Source organism: Argentina anserina, chromosome 5 (assembly GCF_933775445.1).
Source record: "Argentina anserina chromosome 5, drPotAnse1.1, whole genome shotgun sequence".
Lineage (NCBI taxonomy): Eukaryota > Viridiplantae > Streptophyta > Magnoliopsida > Rosales > Rosaceae > Argentina > Argentina anserina.
Genome location: NC_065876.1, coordinates 17734103 through 17742575, shown reverse-complemented (window position 1 = coordinate 17742575; position 8473 = coordinate 17734103). Strand labels below are relative to the sequence as shown.

Below are 8473 nucleotides of genomic sequence, written 5' to 3'. Positions count from 1 at the left end.
TATAATTGGATGGTGTTTAATCAAATTTAATCATGGTTTTACTGATAATGTTGTAGCTATGATATATGTAATCCAACTTATCACCGAACTTAGCTACAAGAAGAGTGAAAATTCAAAATTCTGAATCAACAATATTATTTTATGCATTCAGTATCTTTTCTTCTCTTGCAGTGTTTAGAAGCTAAATGATCAAGGACTCCAAGACTGTTCTATGTTGAGATATAGAATAATTGGCATTACATGCTTTTATTTCATGGACAGTGCTGCTAGGATAACGTTTATCTTCTGACAGAACGAAATCCCCCTGATTCCCTCGAGGTATTGGCAAGAAAAAAGTTCTTAAGATTGACCCTGATAGGAGTCCTTCCTCTGTTGTTCCCTTGAAGGAGTAATATGCTCTTATGGAAGCTCTACTGTCGAAATATGAAGCTTTCGCCTTTGAGAACCACCTTATCGTTTGAGTCTTCCTTAGAATCGTTTTCGAACGACATGCACTGTTTTCATCTCCTTCCAAGCATATAATGGAAAGAAATAAGGATTCATTATCTTTCTTCCCTTGAGAATATATCTGCATCAAATTTGTGGATATTTAGTTCTGAGTATTCTGGCAAAATCAACCAATAAACATCTATATAAATATCACATACCTTGAACCAGTAGAAGCTGCAAGAAGAAGATCATACTTCAATATGTGCGTAAGGAGTTCTTTCTATTTCACACACAAATTTATGTTCCCATCTATGTGTAAATTTTCCTTCTCAAACGCTTTAATGTCCACATTTGATGATCTGATAAAATCCCACAAACGAAGAGTTTAACAAACTGAAAATTAATATAACCGCAACAAAGAAACCCAAAAGATCACAAATTGACAGATCATTGAAAATACAGCCATATAAACACGGGGGGCCACGCTGCCAAAATGATGAAAAAGACATTTGATATATCGTTGGTTAGAACATCTATAAAATACCCTGAAAAACATCATCCTTAGTATAGAATAAGCATGGATCGTTCAGTCTGGGGAATCAAAAGGGCCTCAACACTTATCATGTTATTGGGGGATTTGATTTGGATTTTAAAACTACAACTTAAAGTAAACCCTAAATTACTTATATACAATTAATCTACCACTCATCACATAACCAAAACACGAATTCTACTCAAGAAACATGTATGACACGCATAGAATAACATATAGGCAGCAAATTATTTTGATTCTTTATAAGTCAATTTCAATTCCAATTCTAATTAGATCCCAAAGCGGTTCACCTAATCGTTAAGACTTCTTAGTTGTTTAGAATCAACGAAGCATTTAATCCTAAACATATGCTAAAAAGAGTTCAACATAACGAAGCATTCTAGTTAAACAACAAAGTAGCACATGAGCACATTAAATCGAATTGGAGACATGTAAGCAAGCATGGCGTCACTCATCTTGATTAAGCATGCAAATTCCTAGAACTATCACAACCCTAAACAAGTATCAATAATTGAAACACGAAGCGCATATTCAATCAATGAATACTTTGGTGAATTAAATCGCAACCTTAGGAGAACCATGGCCTTGGCTTCCTCAAGCATTGATCTAGATGCATAAATTCAAGGAATAAATTGAAATAAAACCTAAATAAAAATCAGAAACCTACTTCCCTAGATCATAACACACGGCATACATACATATTTCATGAATTCATACAATCAAAACATAAAACCAAAGAAGTCTGAATTTATATTCTTCATATATGAAACCGAAAAGATCATCCAATAAATCATTCAATGAATTCAAAAATTTCAGAAAACCAAAATAAAAATTACAAGCCATGGATGAATCACACATTAGAAACCTTCTAGGATAAAGCAAGGATGAATTTGAATTGGAAGAGGAGGAAGATGAGTACGGTTTGGTGATGATGGATGAAGGTTTTGGGCTTGAATTTTCAGGATGTGTTTGGGGAGCAATTCAGCTAGCTTTGTGAGAGAATGGAGATGCTGAATTGTGAGGGAGGCCGTGCCTTTTATAGAGGAAGGAGGAGCGGAGAGGAGAGGCATTGTGGGCTAATCCATCAAGGATGCACGGCTGTGATGTTTTCTCTTCAATTGGATTGAATGGCTCTCTTTGTTTTCTTTGTAGAATAAGCTCTTATCTCCTAATTCTTCTAGGATTACACGGCATGGGCTGGAGTCCTTCTCCTTGGCTGATTGCTAGGCACATAAAGACTCCTAGATACTCTCTAAAGCTTCACACACAAGGCTCCTTATATTTTGCTGATTTGGATAACACGGCCTCTTCTCCTATTTTCTCTTCTCCTATTTTCTCTCCTTTGGCTTCAATATGCACGGTGAAACTCCCTTTTATTTCTCCATTGAATTATCTCTTCAAATCTGAAAATAAAAACCAAAATTAATAAGAAGAGATAATCTATTTTGAAACTTATGTCTTAATCTAGACATTTGTTGTCTTAAAAAGACACATGTAATAGATGAGCTCAACTAGATTAGGAAAGTTTCTAATTTGCAAAAAGCAAACATACTAGAATAAGTAAGTTACTAGAACAAGAAAGTTCATATAGGAAAGTTTCGTAATAAAAGTTTGAGTTCAAGTAGGACTTTCCCAAATTGTACGTTCCCTAGTCTAACAAGGATTCCTAGTGCAAACAGGACTCAAGATATCGCCAATGCGACCAAAAAGTAGAAAGATGAAGACTCCTAATCCAACTAGGTTTCCTCCTCAAACTAGGACTCTAGACCAATTCTTTGTTTTTAACTCGTTTAAGCACAAAGATACATCCAAAACCGTCCAAGCCTCCTATTGTGACTCAATGACTCGATATTACAACAATAAGGGTTAAGCAAAGTATAAATAGAGGTAAAAACATATTAAGAACGTAGCACAAAGTGCTCCTATCAACATTCACCAACATTGAAAAGTATTCAAGGTAAGATTGATTCAGTCTCACCTGATGAAATTGACAGAAGAGTAACGAATATCCTTCACGAATTGGAGCAAAGAATCTTGCCCAGACTATGCGATGGCTTCAGAGAAGACGGGGAGAGAGACCAACTGTGCACCCGCCCTCGAATGGAATATTCATGGCCATGAAATCGGAGTTGAGATTGTGAGGTAAAACTGAGAACAAAAGATGATCATGAATTATGATTACCAAAACCATTCAATTGAATGAACTCAAAATGAGTAGGGCCCAACACAAATATGAATACAGTGACTCGATGAGGTACAATAATGTATTGTATAAAAGCATAGTTGTGATAAAAACCTTTTTCTTGATCTTCTGAACTGCTGCAAGATCCTTTTTATGTATGATTTCATACAGAACGAGGATAACATCTTTCAGTGGCCGTGGAGTTTCCTCAACCTTGCCAGCAAGAAACATACAAACCGTTGCAATATCTGTAGTAACAATTTTTAAGAGTTCAGTCAATAAAGATGGATCATCCATATCTCCAAATATTAACTAATAAATCCCCTCCTCATACATGTATACACACACACCCTAGTATATAATTTATCATCTCTACTTTTTTATTCATAATTCCATATTGAAAATAAAATATATGAATATGTACGAGTCCACAACAGCCAACACCATATGTTAGCTATTATTAGGGGTGGAATTCGGTCCAAACAGTTCGGTTTTGGGCTCAAACCGAAAACCGAACTGAAATTGAATTTCGGTTTGGATCGTAGTTCACCGATAGACCAAACTGAAAACCTAACCGTTCGATTCGGTTCGGTTCTTTCGGTTTTTTTTTTGAATTTTTTTTTAAAAACTGACTGAATCTTGGGCTCATCAACGAGCCATGCGGGTATAGGAAAAAAATATAATACTCTAATTTAAAGGTTTATCTTATATGCATTTTTATCACTCTGCATCAGCTATTTTTCTGCTGTGATTCCGATTGACTGATTTTTTAAGATTATTGAATGTTAAAGACAACATATAGGATGAACTTGTATATATAATTGTATTAGAGTTAGGCTTTTAAATATATATATATATATATAATTGTATCCTTATTAACTTTTGAATTTGGATTATTGATAGGTAACAATGAGTGCTTCGGGTAGTGACAGTGCTAATGCTAGTGCTAGTGCTACTCCATCAACAAAGAGAGATGATGCTTGGCAATGGACTAAACCTATTCCTGGCCACTTAACATATATGCAGTTTCTGTATTCAAATATGTACCGGTGGCATTTCTAGATTCAAGCACCATCTTGTTGGTTCACGTAAAGGAATCAGACCTTGTCCGAAAGTTCCACCTAATGTGAAGAGTTGGTGCATTGAAGCACTTAAAACAAATGAAGTAGGGAAGTTTGCTAAGATTGCACTACGTAGGGAGATCGGGGAGTTGCCACTACAAGAAGAAGATGATGCGGAAGTTCAGAATACAGTTGAAAGTGAAAGTGGTAGTGTGCAACCAAGGACAAGAGGAGCATTGGACAATTATGTTCCCACCACCGCGTGGAAAACCAAATTTAAACAAATAGATTTTTTTATTATTTTTATGTCGTAAGGCTTACGTTTTTTACACCTTAAGCGTTGAAGCCCAAGGCTCTAGCAAAAACGCAATGAGGTACGCCTTCGCGTTTTAAAACATTGGTCTGCATAGCAAATATTCAAGACCTGAATCAATAAGTCATACTAAGGGAAAAACACGTATATGCAAACTATTATGTAGAGAAACATATACAATGTCGGTAGCAATATTTTTCATAAGCCTTCCAACCCTGCCCACAAGACTCAAATCAAATATGTCTTAGTAAATCAGTTGCAGTGAAATACAAAAGACATACTAGGTAACTTATATAATTTCCACAAGAAGTAGAACTTGTATTAGAGAATCACTACTAGCCAGAAGTTGTACAGGAAGCAAACAACAAAACAAAAGGATTCAGGACAACTGCCTAGAAAAAACTGATATGATGCCTAGAAAAAGTATACTTGCAAGAAAACAGAGCCCTTTAATTGGAAGAATCAATACTGGTGAAAACTAAAAATAAGACAACTGCCAATGCTAAGAATATAATAAGACAGGAGTAAAGCTAATCGAACAAAGCTACCCAAAATACTATCAAGAGACGCGTCACTGCTTAAACTAGATAAACTACAAAGCACAAACAAACTATTCAGATACGAGAAATAAAAGTGAAACGCTTACACTTTACAGCCTAGGTGAAAGTCGACAAAACTTGGAGCCTCTTGTACCTAATTCAAACAAAACAAAACGCAAAGCACAACCCACACATTACTCATAAACTCTGAAACACCCCCGTACCTATCAACAAGAAACAATTGCAGCATTTCCAGTAATAGACACACGTACTCACAAACTCACAATAACATCCTCACCCATAAGTGTAAATCGAAAATTGTAAACATCACCCTCCTGATCCTTTTTATGGCTGAATAAAAATGAAGGATATAAGAGAATTAACAGTTAACATCTATCATTTGAAGTCAGATCAGCAACAATCAAGAGAAAATGATAGAAATCGCCTAACCTATACTTCATACCAGAATTTAGGGCCTTCTCCCTTTGCCTGCAAAATAATACACTAATGCATCAGAATAGATCATTGCACTGTCAACAAAATAATCATAAGAACATGCCTCAAGTTTTTCAATTTCTTCTGTTATGATGGACATCCCATAGTCACTAAGCTTTGGAATCCTATGCTCGTCTAGCAATATGTAGTTTGTTTTAAGTCCATTGTTGAAAGAACCTGGAATTACCCGAGTGTGTAGAAAATGGATAGCTTTTGTTAACAACTGAACATTAAGATAAGTACCCAACAAAGAAAGCCAAAAAGGTCACAAATTGAGAGATCAGGTAAAGCAGGGGTTTGAAGTTTGAACATTTACCCTATCCCTCTTTCTCTCTCTCTCTCTCTCTCTCTCTCTCTCTCTCTCTTGAAACACAGAGTCCATCGCCCTCATACAAATCTCAGGTACTTGACTCTCAAGTTTTCATTGACTTTTGAGGGTATCCAATTGGAATTTAGGGTCATGGTTAGAGAGGAAACAATGGAGTCATTCTACTCGAGGCTCTGCAAATCGGCGAAAGCCTCATCTGGTTATCCTCTGCTAACATTCCCATCGTCTTCAGACGTCGACTCTCTATGCGCTCTCAAAATTATCCTCCATGTTCTCGAATCCGATTCCGTCGTCTACTCGTGTTATCCCATGTCTGCCTTTCTGGAGATTCACAATTACGCAAGCATGTCGGAGAGTCCGATTTCTATTCTTTTGATCAACTGGGGATGCCACCGGGACCTGAGGATGCTGCTCAAACTGTCCCCATTGTCGCGTGTTTTCGTTGTGGACAGTCACCGCCCCATTCATCTGCAAAATCTGTGTGAGCACAACGAGCGCGTGGTTGTGCTTTATACGCAGGAAGATGACCTGCAGTCAGATTTATCATACCATATTCATGTTGTCTCGGCTTTGGTCAATGCGAGTGACTTGGATAGTGATGATGAGCAGGATGGAGATAGAGATAGTGAGGAGGGTTTGAGGGTGACGGAAGAAGAGGAACAAGGCCCGGAGAAGATTTTCAAGAGGTTGAAGAAGAAATACTACCATTTAGATAGTACTCTAGGCAACACTTACATTATGAACTGGAAAATTATCTTAAATAGCAAATAAAATACCGAATCGTATATGGTAATAATATCGTGACGTACGTACGTGTGGTGTGTGTGTGTGTGTGTATATATATATATATATCGTCATATATTCTCTAGAGCTGCTATATATCACACCGCTTGCTATATCATGGATATCATCTTCAATATGTAGATCGTGGTCGATGCCTAGGCGCCGTAGCAATCGAATGCATAAGATGTGATATGGCAATTAATTAAGAATCGATGCAAGATAAAAACTAGCAAATTCTAGTTGTTTATTGTTTCTAGCTAGCTAGACGAACAAGCAGCTACGTGCTGATGATCGGATGTAGTGATTTTTCATATTCTACTAAAGCAAAACACAAAAATCGATTGAAAATTTGAAATGCAACATCAATTACTATATGCTTTTCCAATAAATGAAAATCTAGCCTTTTCACAAAAAGTGAATCATTCAGTAATCTCCATTGAATGGGTGCCTCAGATCGATCGAGTACATTTCGTATAAGGAAAATATGTCCATAGATTATTAAAGGATCGAGCAAATTACCTTGAAAGTATTGAAACCACTTAGCTAGATTAATTAGTGGATATATGTTGGCGTTTCATGAGTTTTGTGGAGCTTTTCATGAAAGCTGACATTGCATTGGCATACATTTAGTGAATGAATGATTATATGTACATACAAGGGTCTAGAATCAGCTGATTGATAATTACCGAACCAGGCATATATGTAAGCCTTTTGGGTGTTTGATGTATGACTTGGCGCATTCATCGAGGAAGAATAGAAACGAGTTGTTTTGGCTGTCTTGTGTTTCTTTAACGGATCAGTTTGTACACCAGAGGCGCACCGATGAGAGGTACCAGGCTGCTGTCATGGAGCTTGAGCAGTGGATTATCAGTTCAGGGAGTTTGGAGGTTGTGACTTCAGTGACAGATAGAATTGCATTTGAAGATGTACCTAGGCTGATGCTGTTACACGAATGTAATTTATTTGAATCCATGAAATGTTCTTCATACTCTGCAACCAAAATGAAGACGTGGAATGACAAAGGAATTTCTAAGCTTATTTTTCTACTGGCAAAGATGGGATTTGCGCTTGAGGATTGCCAATAGAAGTTCCCATTCATGAATATTGAGGTAAAAAAGAGGATGAAAGCTCAATTCGAACAGCTTTTACCTGAATATGGACTCACTGATTTCTACTACTGGAGCTTTTTGCGTATCCATGGCTATGGCTCAAGGGTATCTGCAGTGGATGTGGTTTATGGAGTTTCAGCTTTGCTTGAATCATTTGTCGAATCAGATGGTTCTTCTTCTACCAAGCAATTTGGGGTGGCTTATGATGCACTGTCATTGAACAATCTTGATAAGCTGAAAGCTGGAATGCATAAAGCAATTCGGATACAAAGGGAAATTGCTAGACAAGGAAGTAGAGCAGTAATGAATATAAGAACTGGAAGACTCTGTAGATGCAAAACTGTTGGGGTACCCCCAGGCATTGATTAAATTCTGCTATTTTGTGATGATGCTCTGAAAGAGAAGGGAGCTAGAATGAAACATATGGTTTGTGCTTGTTTGGCACAAGATTCCAAGAAGATGATCGTAGTTGGTGTTTGTGGGAAGCCTCGAGTTGGAGCAGTCAAAGGAAATTCATTTGGGATTGCATTCCGAAATGCAGCTCAAAAGATTTCTGCAGATTTCTTCCATGAGATGTTTGAATCATCATGGATCATCCTGGACTCAAATTCATTTGACCTCTTTATGAAAAGCTTGACTGTTGAATTGTGTTCTAGAACTTCCCCAGGCAAAATGTATTGA

At 37.0% G+C, this 8473-nt stretch overlaps 1 pseudogene; it reads left to right on the top strand.

Moving 5' to 3' along the window:
* Positions 1-6032: 6032 nt before the first annotated feature.
* LOC126795646 (uncharacterized) lies at positions 6033-8473 on the top strand (annotated as a pseudogene).